Raw genomic sequence first — 19,775 nt, 5'->3', positions numbered from 1 at the left:
AACCACCAAGCTCATTAGACACTTCTCTGGATTTTGTAATGCATTTGCATGCAATTGCAGTGACAAAAGTATGAGGGAAAATGCATATTTTACATAAAGAGTGTGCACAAAGTGCATGCCTTATGGATGAATGCATTGAAAGGCATTGAAAAGTGTCTGCACACAACAGGATAGAGCAGCTCACAGTGGACTGGGATGCAATGGGATGCAGTGGATGGGATAGAACAAAGACCATAATTGGAATGAGTTATCAGCTTAGCCCTTTCCAACAGACAGGAAGAGCTTTTAAGACACAGAAGTCCCTTTTCTAGTAGTCCAGAGCATTCAGTGGGCAGAAGTTATTTTATTTTGATGTTCAGCTTTTATTTATTTATTTTTATCATAGAATTTTACAGCCGGGAGAGACCTGCTCTTTTTTGAGTGTATGGGGTGTTATGGGAGGAGTAGCTCTAGTGGGGGACACATCAGCCTCCTTCTGGGTTAGTTTGTCCACCTTTGGTCCCCACCCTGCACTCAGCTCTCACCTGTGGCTCCCAGAAGCTGTCAGCATGCAGCAGTGGCCACAACCAAGAAAACAGCTTTTACAAGACAGCTAAACCAGGCGAGGGTAGCCAATAAGTCTCAAACCATCAAGGGCTTTTCCTGTATGCAAGACAGGCTCAAGAAAATTGAGCAGATGAGACCAACAGTGGGTTCAATGGCTGAGAAGATGGCTTCTGCATGTGCTATAGAGGGAAATGAGGCTCAGGTGAACTTCCTCAACTTGGGAAGGCAGCCCATCTAGGAAAAGGGAATCTCTGATCCTAAACCTCTGCTGTCTTGCAGCATATATTTGGGAGAAGAAGGGACTAAGGGAGTAAAGCCTACACAAATCTGGAGTCCCTGAGACAGTTGGATTGCACCTTGTATGCTTCCTTCTGGCAACTCTTGCAGCCAAGCTGGTGCCAGACATATTGCTCTGCTTTCCTTTGGACCACATCAGTGAGGCAGAGTGTGGGGTTTTGTTGTCTGGGCAGTCCAGGATCTCCATACACACTGCCCAAGCTTGTGCCCTGGGGAGGTCACTTCAGTGCTGCTATCACAGTGGTTTAACCCCCTTCCCCAATCCGCCCAAAGCACACTCCACTGTCTCTCAAGACAGACGGATGCCAGCAACAGTATATGTATGTTTTCAAACTGAAATCAGCAGTGCCTGTGGCGTACACAGCGTCTTTTGCTACACGCTCTCAGTAGGAACATCACATGCCTGCTATTATTTTCGTAGTCAGGCATTTCAATTGTGGTCCCAAAGTTCAATGGAATAATGAACAAAATGTGAGGGATGAAAGCAAGAAGATGTCGCAGGGAATCCTTGAAATCCATATTGTGCTTCAAATGGGACATTGTGAAAAGGATGAGGTCTCAAGGTCTAGCATGAAATCGGAGACAAAAGCGTAGAGAAAGTTCTTCACACCATCTCTGGTTTAAGCAAAAACTTCATCCATTTGTTTGTTCAAATTGAGACTGATGTTATATAAAACACACACTGTCCTTCAGTGTTAGAAGGCAAATGGTTGGTGATAATGCAAGGATGCTGATGACTGTATACACAGAAAAAGGACCCCATTCGTACCTTGATAGGATAGTGTGTTGAAGCATCTGCTGGTTCCAGAAGAACAAAGAGAATCCTCAGAAAGAAATAATGGACCACTGACCTTTAGTTAGTGAGAGACAGGGGTTCATTCTGTAATGGAGTAGCAATTTGGCATCGTCAAAAATAAAAGATGCAAAGTTGTCATTTTAGCTTATCATTCTTGCCTTCTGGTTGACCTTACTAAGGCAAAAAATATTATACATGATAATGAGTGAAATACTTCAAGATGAATCATGCAGTTTTGTATCCAGAATTTGGCCAAAGGTAATTAACTGGCTCATCTGTTTTTTAAAGAAGCGCTGATTCAAGAAGAGATGGTTTTCTAGTAAGCATCCCAACCCATGTAGCAATCATCCCATCAGCATGAGGATTCCTGTTTGCACAATGGGACTTGTACACCCAGTGCCCTCCCCAAATCTACTCCGGAGGTTTTGGGGGAAACCCAGAATGGATTTGCAGGGGATGAGGGAGGTGTTCCATTGCACAAGCCTTTCCATACTCATCATTCCTGAACTGACACTGAAGAGTCATTGCCCATCAAACGTAGACCAGGGGTAGCCAATGTGGTGCCCTCCAGATGTTGTTTGACTCGAACTCCAGCCGGCATAGTCAATGGTCAAGGATAATGGGAATTGTAGTCCTACAACAGATGTAGAAAAGATGGAGCTAGATCAGGGGTTGGCAACCTAAGGCCCATGGGCCAAAAGTGGCCCATGGGGGTCATTTAACCTGCCCACGAGCCGCCCGCTCAGTGAGTCCCCACGCGCTGCGCTAAACTGGCGCAGGGCAGTGAAGGACTCACTTCTGCGGTGCTGGAAATCGCCTCTATGCAGACACAGATGCCGGAAATCATGGGTGCGATCTGGCCCATGGAGGGATCTCCGCTGGAGTGAACCAGCCCAGGCGAGGTAAATCTTGCTGACCCCTGAGCTAGATGGACCTATGGTTTGATTCAGTTTAAGGCAGGTTCCTATGTTCCTATCTAAGTTTCTTCCTTATCAGTTTTGTTGACTCATCATTCCCCACTCCCATCCAAAAATCAACCCCACACCTTGACCACATGCACCTAGCCAGAGTGTGTCTTCAGCCTGAGCTCAGGTAGCTCCTACTATTCAGGGAGAAGAAATTGCATCCAGACATTTGTTGAGAAGCATGGCAAAATGTTGCATGCTGATCTCAGCTCTCCCTCTTTTATCCCCCAAACTACTAGGAATCCATCTAATCTCCAACCCATTTTCCTGCCAAAATATTGATATTTCTTGCAGCCATGTGCATGGCTGCCACCAGCCCAATCGCAAAAGCACAGAGCTGGGTGAATCAAAAATTCAATACAGTCTTTAACACCATTTCCTTTTCATTTAATACCACTCTCCCAAATATTGCTTTATAGCTGGAGTAATCTGCTGCTCGTCAGAAAAGTGCATCTTGTTTCCTTTCTTTTCCCTTTAAGCGTATCTTCCCACCCCTCATGAAAATTCACTAGCATTTTCACGTGAATTTCTCCAAAGATACGCATTTTTACAAAGCAATTTCCCCTAAAATAATATAGTATTATGATTATAATATTACATGCAATTTGCACATTATTTTCACTAATATATACATTTCAATGCACACTTTACCCTAGTATAGGCATTCTTGTACACATCATTTGGCTGGGGGAAAATAAATTGCAAACGTCAGAGAAGTGCAACTTTCAGGAGTGAACCTTTGGTAGGTTTGCCTTTAAATGTGATCTGGATTGAAGAGCTCCCCTATCCACATTAATCAGCTGATCTGATCGGCATCATGCAAAGCTCAGTCCAGTTTCTATGCCTGCCATTTGCCACATGAGAATTCAGCAAGGGCTCACATAGTAATATTGACTAAAGGTGCTCATCCCAGGTCATAAAGGCTACAGGCTAGATCTGGCTTGCTGGGCTGAAAACATTTCCCACTTCTGGGCTAGAAAGTCTCTTTTTCATTGGCGGGGGGAGGGGGCTTACATTGACACCTAAGGTAAAGGGGCCCCTGACCATTAGGTCCAGTCACGGATGACTCTGGGGTTGCGACACTCATCTTGCTTTATTGGCCGATGGAGCCGGCGTACAGCTTCCAGGTCATGTGGCCAGCATGACTAAGCCGCTTCTGGGAAACCAGAGTAGCACACGGAAACACCGTTTACCTTCCCACCGGAGTGGTACCTATTTATCTACTTGCACTTTGATGTGCTTTCGAACTAAGCCGCTTCTGGGAAACCAGAGCAGCACACGGAAACACCGTTTACCTTCCCACCGGAGTGGTACCTATTTATCTACTTGCACTTTGATGTGCTTTCGAACTGCTAGGTTGGCAGGAGCAGGGACCGAGCAACAGGAGCCCACCCCGTCGCGGGGATTCGAACTGCCGACCTTCTGATCGGCAAGTCCGAGTGGGTTAAACCACAGAGCCACCCGCACATTGACACCTAGTATCATTTATTTTAAGATGGCATGGGAGATTCCTATCATGACCCCCCATGATGGAGACATTTTGCCTCCATGAAACTGGTGGGAAAGAGGCTTTTTTTGGAAATCATGGAAAGAGGATGTAATGGTTCTAAGGGTTGCTCGTGCGTAAGCAGGTGCCTATCTCCCCGGCTGGGTGCAAACACCTGGCTGGGTTGCCAAAGTGAACCTTTCCGGACAGCCACTCACCCATGGCTGACTCAATCGCTGGCAGAATCCGTGAGTGGGCGTTTCTTAAACTTCTTCCAGCAAAGAAGTTCCTTGACGCCTAGTCTTCACCTACCCTCTCTGCGCGGAAGCCTTCCGCACAGGGAGGGCATGGGCAATGGAGGACCCCTACTCTCCCCGCTGGTCCCAGGCAAGGAGTCATGAGACCGCCTCGCCACTTCCCCCAGCTGCCCCCCTTCTCCCCTGGTGCTACGCTGATTCTCTTCCCCAGAAGATGGGCTGCTCCTCCCGATCCCTGGACACTCTCTGGAATCCCTCTGGCTTTCGCTCTCCCCCTCCAGTACTGATGGCAGTTCCCTGACAGAGGACCAGCTGTTTCATTGCACTGGCGCAATGACAGCCCACACCCCAGCCTTCCTCACCAACCGCATATTGACTGACATTCACCTCCACAACCAGGATGCTGCAAAAGTCAGATGTACCCCAGCCAAAGGACTTATGCTTTGCATTCATCACTCAGTCCCTTTCATTGCCATGAATTCTGATGCATGCTTCAAGCACAATGCCATCGGGATTTGCCAACTCGCCCACAAGACTCCCCTGACTGACCAGTGGTTTTGAAACCCTGTCCCATTTGGGAATCTCTCATCACGTACCTAGTATTGATTTCGGCTTTCTTCCTAGTCACCCGACATCCTCGGAAGCTCTTCTACACAATACATTTTCCCCAGCTGACCTCAATCCACCTTTCCTAAAACCAAGCAGGTTTTTGTGTCAATGTCAAATCAAAAACAAATACCAATCGATATTAATACTTACTTAAAAGGAGTTAAGCAAAGTCAATTAAGCTGGGAGGACAGGCTGTTTGTTTCCACAGGCCATCTTTATCCATTTAGCTCAATTTAAATGGCGGATGCTAGGTTTCTCTCTTAATAAAGGCATTGATTTTTGTGTCACTCAGAAAACATACTGTCAGCACAATCCTAGTCATGTCTACTCAGAAGTAAGTCCCATTGTGTTAAATGGGAGTTACTCCTGGGTAAGTGTGCATAGGATCCCAGCCTGTATATTCTTGCTCTCCCTCTCCAAATAAGCCTGGACAAGGCATAAATTTTCACCCTACCATTACCATGTAGGTGTTAAACGTTCTTAATTAGATTTCCATTGCTACCCATCTCACTAAATGTTTCATTTATAATTGATAGCATCTTTGGTTTTTGTTATCCTTGCGCAATGAGCAGGGGTGGGAAGAATGAGCAAGTGAGCAAACCTCTGGGGCTCCAGGCCACCTCCAAAAGGACATACAGTGGTACCTCAGGTTACATGTGCTTCAGGTTACAGATGCTTCAAGTTACAGTCTCTGCTAACCCAGAAATAGTACCTCAGGTTAAGAACTTTGCTTCAGGATGAGAACAGAAATCGTGCTCCGGCGGCACGGTAGCAGCAGGAGGCCCCATTAGCTAAAGTGGTACCTCAGGTTAAGAACAGTTTCAGGTTAAGAATGGACCTCCAGAACGAATTAAGTACTTAACCCGAGGTACCACTGTATTGGTCATTTAAAGTGGAATAAAATGCCCTGTTGCCCAACAACAACAACAACAACAATCCCTTCTAAAAAATAATTCCTGTTTAGGAAAATGATGTAAAGAACATAATGCTAGACTTGGGACAGAGGTCATTTCAGAGAACCATAATCAGACCTGAGATAGTTGCTAAGGAGGTTTCAAAAACTGCAACCAATGTACTCCAGGAGTGGTAATCCTATCAGCTTCACTTTAATTTGCATGTTCCAAAGCACTTCACCGAAGTGTGGTGCAAAAGAACAGGGATAAGTGTCATAGCATCACCGCAATAAACAGCCTTGTACCACCAATTCCTTTCAAATCATTATATCACAATTCAAACAGTTCGTTTCAGATATACTCACAAAACAACATTTTGAATTACAAAACAGATGGCATGTTTAAAACACAGTATCATTTGCTATTATTTATCAGTTGTTAAAATATATGAACCAGATTCAAGTGTGCATGCATTTATTTCCCCTTTTGTTAAGTGTCTCTGCTTATTTGGGGAGTGGGAAGCAGCCAATCTATTAGGTTTTTCCCCTTGAAAATGTATATGCTCTCTGCTTTCATTTGATACCCCATTAGTCTCTCTATGACTGCAGTAAGTGACCTATCAGATTATCCACAGCTGGCTTTCCCTGCATATTTCTTTGCTGTTTTCACCCTTTCTGCTTTCCCACATCCTCCATTTTATCTTTTAATGCAGGTCTCTGCTAGATTTATAGAGGGAAACAGACAACATTTACAGAATTCAGAAAGTCAAAAAGGTGAAGGCTCCAAAGGGAAGCCTTTGATGCAGGAATGAAATGTTTTCTCCCCAATTCAGATGCATACACACACACACACACACACACACACATATATATACATATACATATCCTTGCTGTGATGCCTTCGCAGTCACAGCACCCCTTTTTTGCTCCCCAAAAACCACAGACATGGGAAAGACAACTATTGATTTCTTATTGGTTTTGTTTTTCCATAAATTGTATATTCTATAAAATATCATAATCATAGAATTGTAGCGTTGGAAGGTACCCCAAGTCATCTAGGCCAACTGCTGCAATAATAATGTATTACATGAGTCCCTGCCTGCTGCTTTTTTCTTTGGGTACAATGTATGTGTGTGTATTTTTCTTAAACAAAAGTTGCGGGGGGGGGGGCCTTACAGGTGACAAGAGTCTAATACGTTTAAGCAGGACCTTTTTTTTTAATCAATGGGCAACATTGCCATTCTAAGAGATGTGATGAGTTCTGGCACCTCTTTTTCTAGAAAAATAGCACTGAGACTAAAAATAAATTAATCACACAACTGGTAAGCAGAGGGGTAAGCAATGTGGTTGTTAAGTTGTGGGTGAACATATCAGACGACACAGCGATTCTTCAAACAGCTCTTGTTTATTCACAGGCCAGAACAGAACTGAACTCAAGGGTTCAGCCAGCCTGCTTATATAGAGCTCCAGTACAACGTAACTGTAATGACTTTCTGTAACTATCCAATCACTGCACATCACTTTCAATCCCTTATTTGCATATGTGGACCTGAAGTATCCCCCTGCTGGCGCAGGGTGAGAACTTCAGTACATAACACCCGTGTCCTCTAGATGTTTTGGGGCTCCAACTCCCATCAGCCACAGCCAGCATGGTCAATGGACAGGGATGATGGGGGCTATCCAACAATATCTGGAGGACACTGCATTGGCTACCCCTCTGCTACAAGATTATATTTCCCCACCTCTGCTTTAGCAGATAGAGTTGGGTCTGATTTAGAAAGGCAATTATGAGCTCCTTGAAGCCATCTGAAGATCATCGAGAAGCAGAAGTGGCTCACTAGGGGACACATTGGAGCCTCTATATTAGCTCCCCATGATGTGGGTCATGGTTGCTTACCAGGAGGCAGGCAGCAGGAAGGTCAGTGTGGTGCAAACACACCAGCAGGAGCAGCAGATTGCCTCAACAGTGCATTTGCAACAACACACCAAGCTTCCCATCGCCTTTCCCCTCCCCAACTTCTTCTTGGAAAGTGACCTGCTGCCAGGAAGATAGCAAAACAGAGCTCTACCCCATCCAGTGTAAAGGGCACTTCTTAGCACACGGCAGAGAGTTAAGTCTTTATTGTCAAAGATAACACAGTTGCTTCTACAGCTCTGGAGACCTACGCACACCAATCAAGGCAGCTATTTCCAGGTCCATGTTCTATGGACCAGTTGCAGCAACTGGGGACCACTCTCCCTCCACCAGTTTATGTACCTTCTCATGTGGGCTGCACACCCACAGTCAGAGACCAGCTCTTCTTCTGAGAGCCAGTGTGGTGTAGTGGTTAAGAGCTGTAGTCTCGTAATCCGGGGAACCGGGTTCGCGTCTCCGCTCCTCCACATGCAGCTGCTGGGTGACCTTGGGCTAGTCACACTTCTTTGAAGTCTCTCAGCCCCACTCACCTCACAGAGTGTTTGTTGTGGGGGAGGAAGGGAAAGGAGAATGTTAGCCGCTTTGAGACTCCTTAAAGGGAGTGAAAGGCGGGATATCAAATCCAAACTCCTCCTCCTCCTCCTCTTCTTCTTCTTCTTCTTCTTCTTCTTCTTCCTCCTCCTCCTCTTCCTCTTCCTCTTCCTCCAGCTCTGAAACTTCCCTTGCTGCAGATTCTTGCCTCCTGGCTGGTACAGGCCACCACAGCCCACTAATCCCCTCTTCCAAATCAGACTCCAGCCTCTCTTCCCCCAGTGCAGTCCCCCAGTCATCAGCATCCTGCCAGTTGCTGACACCCAGCAAGCCACTACTGAGAAGCAGCATAATAACTTGGACGAGAGATGGTGCAAGGCCATTGCACAGCTCCCCGGAAGTGGATGATCTACTGACTTCCTTGAAGTGTTAGTGCAAGCATTGTGGGTCAAGGTCACTGCCAGATCCTGTTCTCTGGAAAGCTCCACAGACTCGTCAACATTGCCTAGTTCCTGTTGGTGAGTGTTCAAGTCTTGCTGTTCCTGACAGTTTTGAGCATCATTTTGAAGAGGTAACTAAAATAGACAGATTCACAGCATGTAGCGGACCATCTGCCTGTCTTGCCTTTGCTTGCTGCTATACAGAACTCTAGGAGTTTTAGCAGTGGGAAATGGGGGTGGGGGTGGAAGGGGGCAGGGGTAGAAAGCATCGTTTTGGTCACACGCTTTGATGACTTTGGCCAGTATCCAGCATCGTCTAGCTTTGCACATGTTGGAAAGCTTTCAGTATTTGTCAGCTCATAAAGCCCATCTTGGAGGGGGGAGGCCAAGGAAGAGAAGAAAATAGACCCTTATTTGTTTCTTGCAGTGAAGGGAAATATGGTTTCTCTCTGCTCCCCCCCCTGGTGTGATTTGAAAAGAGGGTCACTCCTCCCTGCATTGTTCAACTCTTGCTGACATTTCAAACCTTGGCTGGAAATTTCTCTTGACAGATTTCCAGTTCTGCCTGAGTTAGAATCAGCAGCAAGATCTACTCACACAGCAGAGATGGAGGACGGGCCTGTCAAAGAGAGATTGAAAATGCAAGTTTAGTGTTGTTCCTGAATTCTTTCTTTCACGTGCATTTCTTTTTTGCCTTGAATTCTGCAGAGCAGAGCGGCTTAGACTACACAAACAAGGCCAGCCCTACCAGTTGGCAGAGTTAGGCGACTTGCCCTGTGGCACCCTTAACTAGTGCATTGCCCTCAGACATTGAAGTAAGATGCAGCTTTTGAACATGGAATTGGAGGGTATGGGAGGAACCACCATTGTCCTTTGCCTCAGGCAGCTAAACGTCTCCAGCTGGTCCTGTACACAAAGACTACTCTCTGTTATAAGTCACATAAGAACCCACTGAGTACAGGAGGGCACACAGAGTGCCAAAAACGTTCTGGGAAATGGTGGCAATTGAAATACATTATTGCAGTGGAAAGCAGTAGGGGACTGCATTCTAGTAGTGAGCAGGGCTAGGGCCCAAAATGGGTGGTACAAAACCCATCATAGGTGCCACCTCTCTGGGGCCCTGGGCGCCTGAGCACCCACAAAAATCCCCCATAAAGGGGCCGGACACCCACAAATTTCAGTACGAGGGCCATGCATGTGCATGGCACCCATGGCCCATGGGGCCAAGCTGGCACTCCTGAGACCCATATAGAATCCAACACCCATGAGATGCACACAATCACACATGAAACATGCACAGTCACCCCCCCACATAGCTATTTTCCATGGAAGCAGAGCCATTACATTCTTAGTAACTCCACTCTAGTTTCCCTTTCCAGTTTCTCCCTATCCTTAAAAAAAATATAATAACGAAACAAAGCTCTCCAACACCCTTCGTCTGTCCTGACTGAGCAAAAGGGAAAATTAGAGATCTCACCCAAAGAATTCAAATAAGGTCAATATGCAGATGAGCTACAAGCCCTGCATTAAGGAGAGCTAAAGCTTCAAACTTCCAAGCGCAATTTCATCCCCAAAATCGCATGCATGGGCTACATTCTATATATTTTCATGGAACTCAAGTCTGCTGAGACATTTTCCCTCTGCTTTGATCTTGCAGAGGAAGGAACTGTAATTGCACACTTCGCACAACATCCGAACCCTTATCCCTCCTTGCTGAACAGCTGGCGATCTGGAGGAGACCCAGAAGGCCAGATGAAATCTAGCTATAGGCCTGTATCTGGTCTGGGGGCTGGTGTTTTCTGACCATTGCTTCAATAACCATCCCTTTCCATGTCTTTTCCTTCTCTTGCCTAGAGCAGGTAGAAGCCACGGAGAAGGCAGCATCAAAAACACCAGACTATTCACTTCCCATTATGTCTTTCAGAAATAGCCTTACATTTTATTGTTCTAATGAGAATGCACCGAGTGGAAGCACTGGTAATGGGGGAAGAAGACAAAGAAGGATAACAAAAATACATCTTTCAAAACAGATTACTGGGCAAACGCCTCATTGCCCAAATCTCCATCACAAGTGATAGCGCAGGAGCAAAATGAGACGAGGGATAGACAGCATGTGAGTTCTGAAGCTGTCTTGATCTGTGTCCTTTTGCGTCAGTGAAGCCAGTGTCCCCTTGCTTTTGTTCATCATCTGATGTTGGGAAATGCTCATAGAATCATAGGACTGTTGAGTTGTTAAGGGATCCCAGGGTCTGGTCCAACCTGGTCCAACCCCTATAATGCAGGAATCTGAAGGTTCCATGACAGATGGCCATCCAACCTCTGCTTAAAAACACCCAAGGAAGGAGAACCCACCACCTCCTGAGGGAGTCCATTCTGCTAACTGTTTAACACACATTGAAATGAAAAATACATAGCTCTATAATGTGTTTGGACTGTGACGCATGGTGTGGAAATTTCCATTGAAGCTGAAGAAGAGGCTAAGAAGAGCCTAACAGGTTACATTAGTGGGACCAATGGTGGAGCTAGCTGCACCCGGAGCTGTGTGCACCCAGGGAGCAGGGCGAGCATCCCAGGGGGTGCTCAGGCTGCTGCACTTGTCCGGGGGTTCTTCCTGATGTTTAGTCAGAATCTCTTTCTTGTAACCTGAAGCCATCGGTTCATGTCCTAGCCTCCAGAGCATGAAAGAGCAAGCTGACACCATCTTCCATGTGACATCCCTTTAGATATTTGAAGGTGGCTGTCATATCTCCTCTCAGTCGTCTCCTATCCAGGCAGCAAGGGCTGTGGCATGTTCTCTCTCAGTTAGGGATGGGAGAGAAATGTGGTTCAGTTCACATTTAAAGGAGGACATACTTAATTCTCACTTCCTGTGTGCAAACCAAGTACAGCCATCCTTCAAAGTTCACACTACTTTGAATTTTTCCATGTAGTTCTCCAGCCAAGCAATGTTCAGACAAATGCACATATAACGGGAACGTGTGCATAAAGATGCACATATATTAGTGAAAGTAACATACAGATGTACATTATGTTCAGGGAAATGTCTTGCAAATGTCCTGCAATAATCTGTATATTGGGCATGAATTGCATAGAAAAATGTTAGGAGAAATTAGCACTACAATGTGCATGAATTTTCAGGAGCACTTAAAAAAAACACCACACAAACTGCTACAACTGCGGTCCATGTTTTGTTAGCCCCAAAATGGAAAAAGAGCGAGGTCCCAACCAAAGAAGAATGGCAACTTAAGTTGACAGAATATGCACAACTTGCAGACTTAACATATAGAATAAGAGAACAAGAAGAAGATACCTTTAAAGAAGATTGGAAACCATTTATTGAATATATGGGAAATAATTGTGTACAGCTGAAAATCTTGGCAGCATTAAGATAAATTCAACAGTGTAAATAAATTTTGATGGATGCAATAATGGAATACTGATTGGTATAGTTTTTGTAAAATATGCAGGGATTGATGATATGTAAAATGAACCATGGAAAGAGAAGAAGGGAAGCCATTGATATCTTAAGGATGTAAAATAAGTATTTTAAATTGTAAAACAGAAAATTTAATAAAAAATATTTTTAATTTTTTTAAAAAAATAAACCATGCAAACTGTTGTGGAAATGTGGGGTGGAATTAAATGTAGCACTAAGTGAGTTGTGCACAAGCAGAATGAGGTTCAATCATGCAAGGGGACTTAACCTCCTTTTCCTCCTCCCACGTGTCCCCTAAACTTGTTCTGGGGTTTCCCACAACTCTCAAGAGCAGATTTAAGGGGCATGGGTGGCATATTGGGGGGGCGGGGAGCAGAGGGTAATAATCCTGTTACATGAGTCCATGGAGCACTGAACTTATGACTGGAAAAATGAGAAACAGAAACTGAAGGCTTCTGTCAGTGAAGGCTTAGGTTTAAAACTTCCCACTGGCTTCCTGTTCCAGAATTGGACTGGCAGTCACTGCTTTTAACCAGCTTTCACTGTCTGCATTTAACTTACAGCCCTGCTGGAACAGATGCTGAACCTACGCAACGCCCCATTCCACTCATCACCTGTCAGCATCAGCAAGCTTATTGCCATCAGCAGCCATTGTCTCCACTGTGGACCAGTTCTCTTTTACTAGTTGCTAAACATGTTTGCTCAGGATGTGTTACTCATAACAAGCATATGTGGCAATGTCACTACAGATGTCCAGGTCAGCTCCCCTGCTGCACTAAATCAGATGTCCAACCAAGCCAAGGCAATCTTGAAAGAAGATCAAGCGAAGATATGGTTTGGTGCATGGCCCAGACTTGGGCTCTGAGAGCAATTTCCCCCAGAATTACTATTTTCCAATAGTTTATTTGGAAATAATTTATTATTTATTGGGGAGATGTGAGGATGAGTGCTTGTCTGTACTTTGAACATGGTTTATTTCTGCAGATCATGGCATCAGTGCAGCTGGGAGAGTTTAATACAAAATGCATTGCCTTATGAACTATCTTCGGTACATCTCCCCTCTCATACCTGACCTGAAAGAACAGCTAACATCCTGACCCTAATCGCTGGAGAAGAGATCAGAGCTCTAATCTCTATATTTGCCACGAAGATCTAGTCATCAGCCCCTGTAAGCAAGAACTTGGTTTCAAACAGATAGCAAAGCTCGCTTTGAGGGTAAATGCATGATTCATGAACTGTGAAGAAGATAAGAAACTGTTTTCCCCAAAACAAGAGCTGTGTCCTCTTCACTTACAATGCAACAGAAATCTGGAAGGAGCAAATCCAGTTCAAAGAGGTTTGTGCTGTGCCTATTCACACAGCAAGTCCTCTCCGTTTTCACACAGAAGTTAGCCTACAAAATGTATTTAAGGCATCCATTTTGCCATAGTTAGCTGGCTCCAGTGGAACTAATTCTAGCTACACATCTTTCTCAAAGGTTAGTCCTACTTCTCACTGGGTACAGACCACGTATCATACATGGTCAACCCTGCCACACCAGCCACTGCTGACTTAGATTGTCCCAGTCCTTATTGAGCAGTTGATCTGTTTTGTTTATGGGGAGTTCATACATCAATCTGTCATTTTAACTCCCAGACTTTTTAGTGCATCGTGCCGAAAGTCCACTTGTGACAGAATGCTTCGATCCACGTCAGTTGTGCAAACCTAAATTTCTGGTGTGAGATTGAATCTCTTCTGCAAAATATGGACAATCTGGAGGTGTCCTCATTTACTCTTCTGAGCTCCACAAAGGCCATATACCAGAGTTTGTAGCATAACTCCTTGGCCATGCTCCAAACGCAGGCCTGCAACCAGCTCTCCGCAAGCTCAAGGGAAAAGTTACAAGGGTCTGTCCTTAAGAGGACTGAGCACATTTAAGTCATTGTGCATGGATGCAACAGACTTTTGGAATGGCTTCTGTGGGAGCCTGAGTTTCTGTCTCTGCCACTGACAATTGGATCTAAAAGTGCTTATAAGCGAAGATTACAACATTTGGGTTTTCTCCCCCCGGTTTAGAGAAAAGGCAATTAAGAGGCAACGTGACAGAAGTGTATAAAATTATGCTTGGCATAGAAAAAAGTGGATAGAGATTTTCTCTTTCATAACACAAGCACTTGGGGACATCCAATGAAGCTGTATGTCAGAGAAGAAGAAGAAGAAGAAGAAGAAGAAGAAGAAGAAGAAGAAGAAGAAGAAGAAGGAGAAGGAGAAGGAGAAGGAGAAGGAGAAGGAGAAGAAGAAGAAGAAGAAGAAGAAGAAGAAGAAGAAGAAGAAGAAGAAAAGAGTTTGGATTTGATATCCCGCTTTATCACTACCCAAAGGAGTCTCAAAGTGGCTAACATTCTCCTTTCCCTTCCTTTCCCTTCCTCCCCCTCTGTGAGGTGAGTGGGGCTGAGAGACTTCAGAGAAGTGTGACTAGCCCAAGGTCACCCAGCAGCTGCATGTGGAGGAGTGGAGACGCAAAACCAGTTCCCCAGATTACGAGTCTTCCGCTCTTAACCACTTAACCAGAATTCAGAACACACAGAAGAAAATACATCTTCACAGAGCGCATAGGTAAACTAGAGAACTTGCTCCCGAAAGGACCAGCGGTGGCCACTAACTTGGATGTTTTTTTTAAAGAGAATTAGACAAATTCATGGAGGATACTTACCATGGTGGCGAGGTTCTGTTGGGCGTAGTAGGCATCTGAAAACCAGTTGCTAGAATAGAGCATGAGTAGACGGTGTTGTTGAGCTCATGCTGTTTGAGGGCTTCCCATTGGCTGGCCATTGAGAGAACAGGATGCTGGACTAGATGAGCCACGATCCTGATCCAGCAATGCTCTTATGATCAGCTGAATTGCATCCCAAGTAACTGGTGGAGCCAATTCATCAAAATACTGTTGTTGTTGCTTTGTGGAGTTTGATGGGTGAAATATATACTTGTACAATGTGCTTCCTTTTTTTTTTTCTTGCTCGCTGTTGCCCAAAGAAACAAGGGAAATGGGTAATGTTTTCATATATTTTGTTTGCATGATTCACCATCACTTTAACAGGAAATGAAACTATTTCATACAGAAGGTCTGCTGATTTCCTGCTTGGGTAGCGCAAGCACACCTGTATATACAAAGAGGTAGTGTTGGTAGCCAGCGCAAAGGAATGGTCACAGCCATGACTAAACAGATGACAACACCAAAGCTGAACTCCACCATAAATCTCGGAAGTCACCATGTGGGAAACAGAGGCTAAAATAAAAATATGTAGTCAGAGCTTGGCCATGTATTATTTGAGAGCCTTCTTTGCAGCACAAAAGGGAAGGGGCATAGCTCAATAGTAGAGCATCTGCTTTGCATACAGAAGGTCACAGGTTCAATTCCTAGCTTCTCAACCTTGGGTTGGGACTGTCCTCTGAAGCCACTAGTGCCAATCCATGTAGACGATACTAAACTAGTTGGGCCAATGGTCTGTATAAGACAGCCAGTGTGGTGTAGTGGTTAAGAGTGGTAGATCCGTAATCTGGGGAACCGGGTTCAATTCCCCGCTCCTCCACATGCAGCTGCTGGGTGACCTTGGGCCAGTCACACTTTTCTGAAGTCTCTCAGCCCCACTCACCTCACAGAGTGTTTGTTGTGGGAGAGGAAGGGAAAGGAGAATGTTAGCCGCTTTGAGACTCCTTAGGGTAGTGATAAAGCGGGATATCAAATCCAAACTCCTCCTCCTCCTCCTCCTCCTCTTCTTCTTCTTCTTCTTCTTCCTATGCTTATTGCATCATCTATTTATTATTGCATTTATATTTCATGCTTCCTCCAATAACTTCCCCCTCCCCATTTTAACATCTGAAGCAGGTTAGGCTGAGAGACAGTGACTAGCCCAAGGCTACCTGATGTCAGGGGCTGGCTAGACGAGGAGGAGTTGTGGCTACCAGTTGCCCAGGAAGCACCAGGGAGTGACACTGGGAAGGAAAGAGATTTTGAGTCCGGCTCAGACTGGTGGGAGCAATCCAAAGAGGGAACCATCAGGGAAGTCTTGGAGCCAGAGAGTGGGGGGGGGGTGAAGCAGAGAGGCACAGAGTGGACACAGAACCTGATAGGGTGAGAGCAGAGGCTACATCTTCTGCATTGCAGGAGAGTCCTCTTCCGGTCCCTTCTCTCCCCCTCCCTCCCTTTTTCAGCACGAGAAATGAGAACTTAAAAATGGAAAGAGCAGATAAGAAAAGCTGAATCATGTCAGAATAGCGTATAGAGAGAAACACTAAAAAAGCAGGGAGAAGGGAAGGGTTTCCAGCTTCTGCCACTTTCATACCCTGAGAGCGTCAGTGTCGGGTATCTCTGGTTGTGAAGCAATAAAGTTATTTGCCTTCAAGTCGCTGGCCTGTTGCTAATTTACAGCCCAGTTGGGAAGGCTATTCTGGCAGCTTGACACCCAATGAGCTTCAAGTCTGAATGAAGATTTGAACCCGGTCTCTCAGATCCTACTCCAGCACTTTAACCACTAGGCCAAACAATTCTATATTCCATATTTTCCCCTTGATTGTCTGTGAATCAAACAAAATAGGCAACTAAAGCCCATTTTTAAAAGGGCCCAGAGAGGATATTTAGCCTAATGCATTTCCCTGATAAATTAGTAGAACAGCATTTTTACATTTGTTCATAGAGAATCAGGAAAGAGGAGTTTCTGCCTTACCAAGCTTTTAGATTTATTTATTTTTAAAGTTTTATTCCATAGTCAATCATGTCACAACAACAATAACAGCAGCAGGAAAAAAGAAATATTATAAGATAAATTTCAATTATCATTCACCTAAAAACATTAAAATCCATAATTAACACTCCAGTGTATTCCATATAACCTACAATACTGCAAAAGATTCTTCCAACTTAACATAAACATGATTATATTCCTTAAATCTTATGTAATGCATTAATTCTGCCGTTACTATATATTCCTGTATTTTATCATGCCATTCTTTAACTGTTGGGACTACAGCCAATCTCCATTTGCCAGCATATAAAATTCTAGCAGCTGCTTGAATTTTATGCAATCATTTCCTTATGTTCTTTCTTTATTGACCCTTCCAAATAATTTAATAAAAATATAGCTGGATGCAATGGAAATTCATAACTCAAATTCTTTACTAACATAACTTTAATTTTCTTCCAGAACTTTCTTGCCAAATCACACTCCCACCACATGTGGAAAAAATCACCTATGTCTTTCTGACATTTCCAACATACGTGGGAATGGTTTTTGTTTATTCTATTTATTTTCCCTTTATTTTAAAACACTTCTCTTAGCCACAAATTCAGAGAAAACTTATGTTAAGTTGTGCACAACTTATGCTAAGCCTCCATTGGTATATGTCCACCAATGTGGACACACACATCCCTTAACCTGTTGGAATTCGGTATTGCATTTCAAGAACAAATGTTACATTGTCAGGGCTGTGAATTCTTATTCAAGAATAATAGAATCATAGAACTGTAGAGTTGGCTGGGACCCTGAGGATCATCTAGTTCTGGGAGGTGAACGTGAGACTGCTGTACACATATAAGGAGGAACTCAACACTGCACTGAGGTGATAATTCCATCAGAGCAAGGGTACCAGAAAGAACAAAACTCCTTTTCTGCCCCTACACACTGTCCTGGGGTGTCAGGGGCTGGTCTGGATCGGACGAGCAGAGAATGTAATCACAGGGAGATCAGCTCCTAACAGAAAAGGAGGGAGACTGCCAAAGTAGACCAAAGATTATTTATGTATGCCACCACTGCGGCAAGAATTTTGTTAGCCCAAAGATGGAAATTACAAGAATTACCAATGATTGAGGATTAGCAGATGAAGATGATGGACTATGTGGAGCTGGCCAAATTGACTGTGAGGATCCGGAACCAAGGTGACCAGAAATTTCAGAGAGACTGGAGTAAATTTACTGAGTATTTAAGAGGCTATTGTAAAAAGCTGAAGGCACTAGCAGGAATGATGTAAATCCTGCGACACAGTGTAATAATAGTATCTGACCATAAACAATAGAAGGATTTGATATGTATTAAAGGACAGAAACTGACAATAGAAAGGCGTGTACAATTTATGAGGAAGCAGGAAACCAGTAGAAGGGAGGGAGGGCAGTCACAAGCTTGGTGGAGCAAATGCATTTGATTGATTATTGTAATGCTGTTATATTATATGTTTTGTTAATGAAAATAATAAAAATTATATTATCCCCCCCCCCCGAGTCCAGCGTTTCCAGAAGCAGAGAGACAGGCAGACATAGAAGCTGCACAGTTGAGAGAGGAGCTACCCAGCTATGAGATAGTAGCTAAGCAACCAGAAGGGAGGGAGCAGCTGGGCGATACATCCGAGCATGTCAGAGAACAAAGGAGATGCAGGCGGCAGGAACTTCCTGTTGTTGCACTTCTTGCTGCGGAAGTGAGGAGGAGTCAGAGTAGGCAACTGCTATGCTTGCAGAGGGTTGCTTCTTTGTGCTTGTAACATAATGCTGAAATAAAAAGCCTATAATTCTGCCAAATGCTCGCTAATTCTTATCGGTGAGCCACCAGAAGCGAGAGGGGAACTCCTGTACTTGACATGGGGGTTCTCTTGAAACCACCCTGAGCCAATTTGCGGGAGGCATGCAGAGGAAGAGAGAAGGAAACACCACTGTGCAAGTGGAAGTCCTTGTGCAGAGCTTCAACTGATAAGGTGGAATCCTGCCCACATAGATGGACTTACATACACACAGGTTATCCTAAATTACCATGGTTTACTGCAGTGGTGGGAAAATGATAGATAGGGGGTCTCCTGGTAGATATCTGGGTGACTTGCCACAGACTGGCAAGAAAGCCAACCTGCACTGGACTTTTGTGTGAAAGGGGTGTAAATTCAAATCAGTTCTTATATGGAAAACAAGTTTGTAGGCTCAGAATATGCTCAGAGGCACCCTGTCCTTAAATTTGTATTTTTTTTATAAATGCTTTTTATTGATTTTTCATTTCAAACAAACAAGATACAAGATATTCAGCAATCATCTACCCACTTTCTTACCCAACACTCTGCCGAGCAGTTGAACCCATCAACAGGTTTTCTGATTTCAGTTTCCTTTCCGCAGTTTCTTATTATATCCAGTCCATGTCGTAAGAATTATTTCAGTCCTGCTAGTGTCTTCAAATTTCTAGTTATTATTTATATAATCCATAAATTTACTCCAATCTCTTTGGAATTTTGTTTCCTCCTGGTTTCAGATCCTGCAGGTCAGTTTTGCTAGTTCCGCGTAATCCACCATCATCGTCTGCCACTCCTCCACTGTTGGTAATTCCTGTACTGTACTTTCCATTTTGGGGCTAACAAACTTCTAGCAGCAGTCGTAGCGTACATAAATAACCTTTGATCTGCTTTTTCTATTTCCTTTCCCATCAAGCCCAGCAAAAAACCTTCCAGCTTTTTTGGGAAAGTATACTTGAGCATCTTTTTCAATTTGTTATAAATCAATTCCCCAAACTGTTTTGTTTTCTCACATATCCACCACATGTGGTCAAAATCTCCATCCTTCTCTTTACCCTGTTCTAAAATTCTAATGGCATGTCTTTTGCA

The 19,775-nt window shown here is 44.3% G+C and overlaps 1 long non-coding RNA gene across 1 annotated transcript in view; it reads left to right on the top strand.

Moving 5' to 3' along the window:
• The first annotated feature begins 14,373 nt into the window (after positions 1-14,373).
• Positions 14,374-19,775, top strand: part of LOC310680462 — a 253,575-nt gene continuing 248,173 nt past the window's right edge. The window contains exon 1 of the long non-coding RNA XR_014512788.1: positions 14,374-14,540. This is a non-coding gene — a long non-coding RNA (uncharacterized lncRNA). The remainder of the gene's footprint in view (positions 14,541-19,775) is intronic.

The sequence above is a fragment of the Podarcis tiliguerta genome (assembly GCF_965153285.1).
Source record: "Podarcis tiliguerta genome assembly, chromosome: 6".
Classification (NCBI taxonomy): Eukaryota; Metazoa; Chordata; class Lepidosauria; order Squamata; family Lacertidae; genus Podarcis; species Podarcis tiliguerta.
Note: the sequence above shows the minus strand (reverse complement) of the source record. Positions and strands in the feature narration are given on the sequence as shown.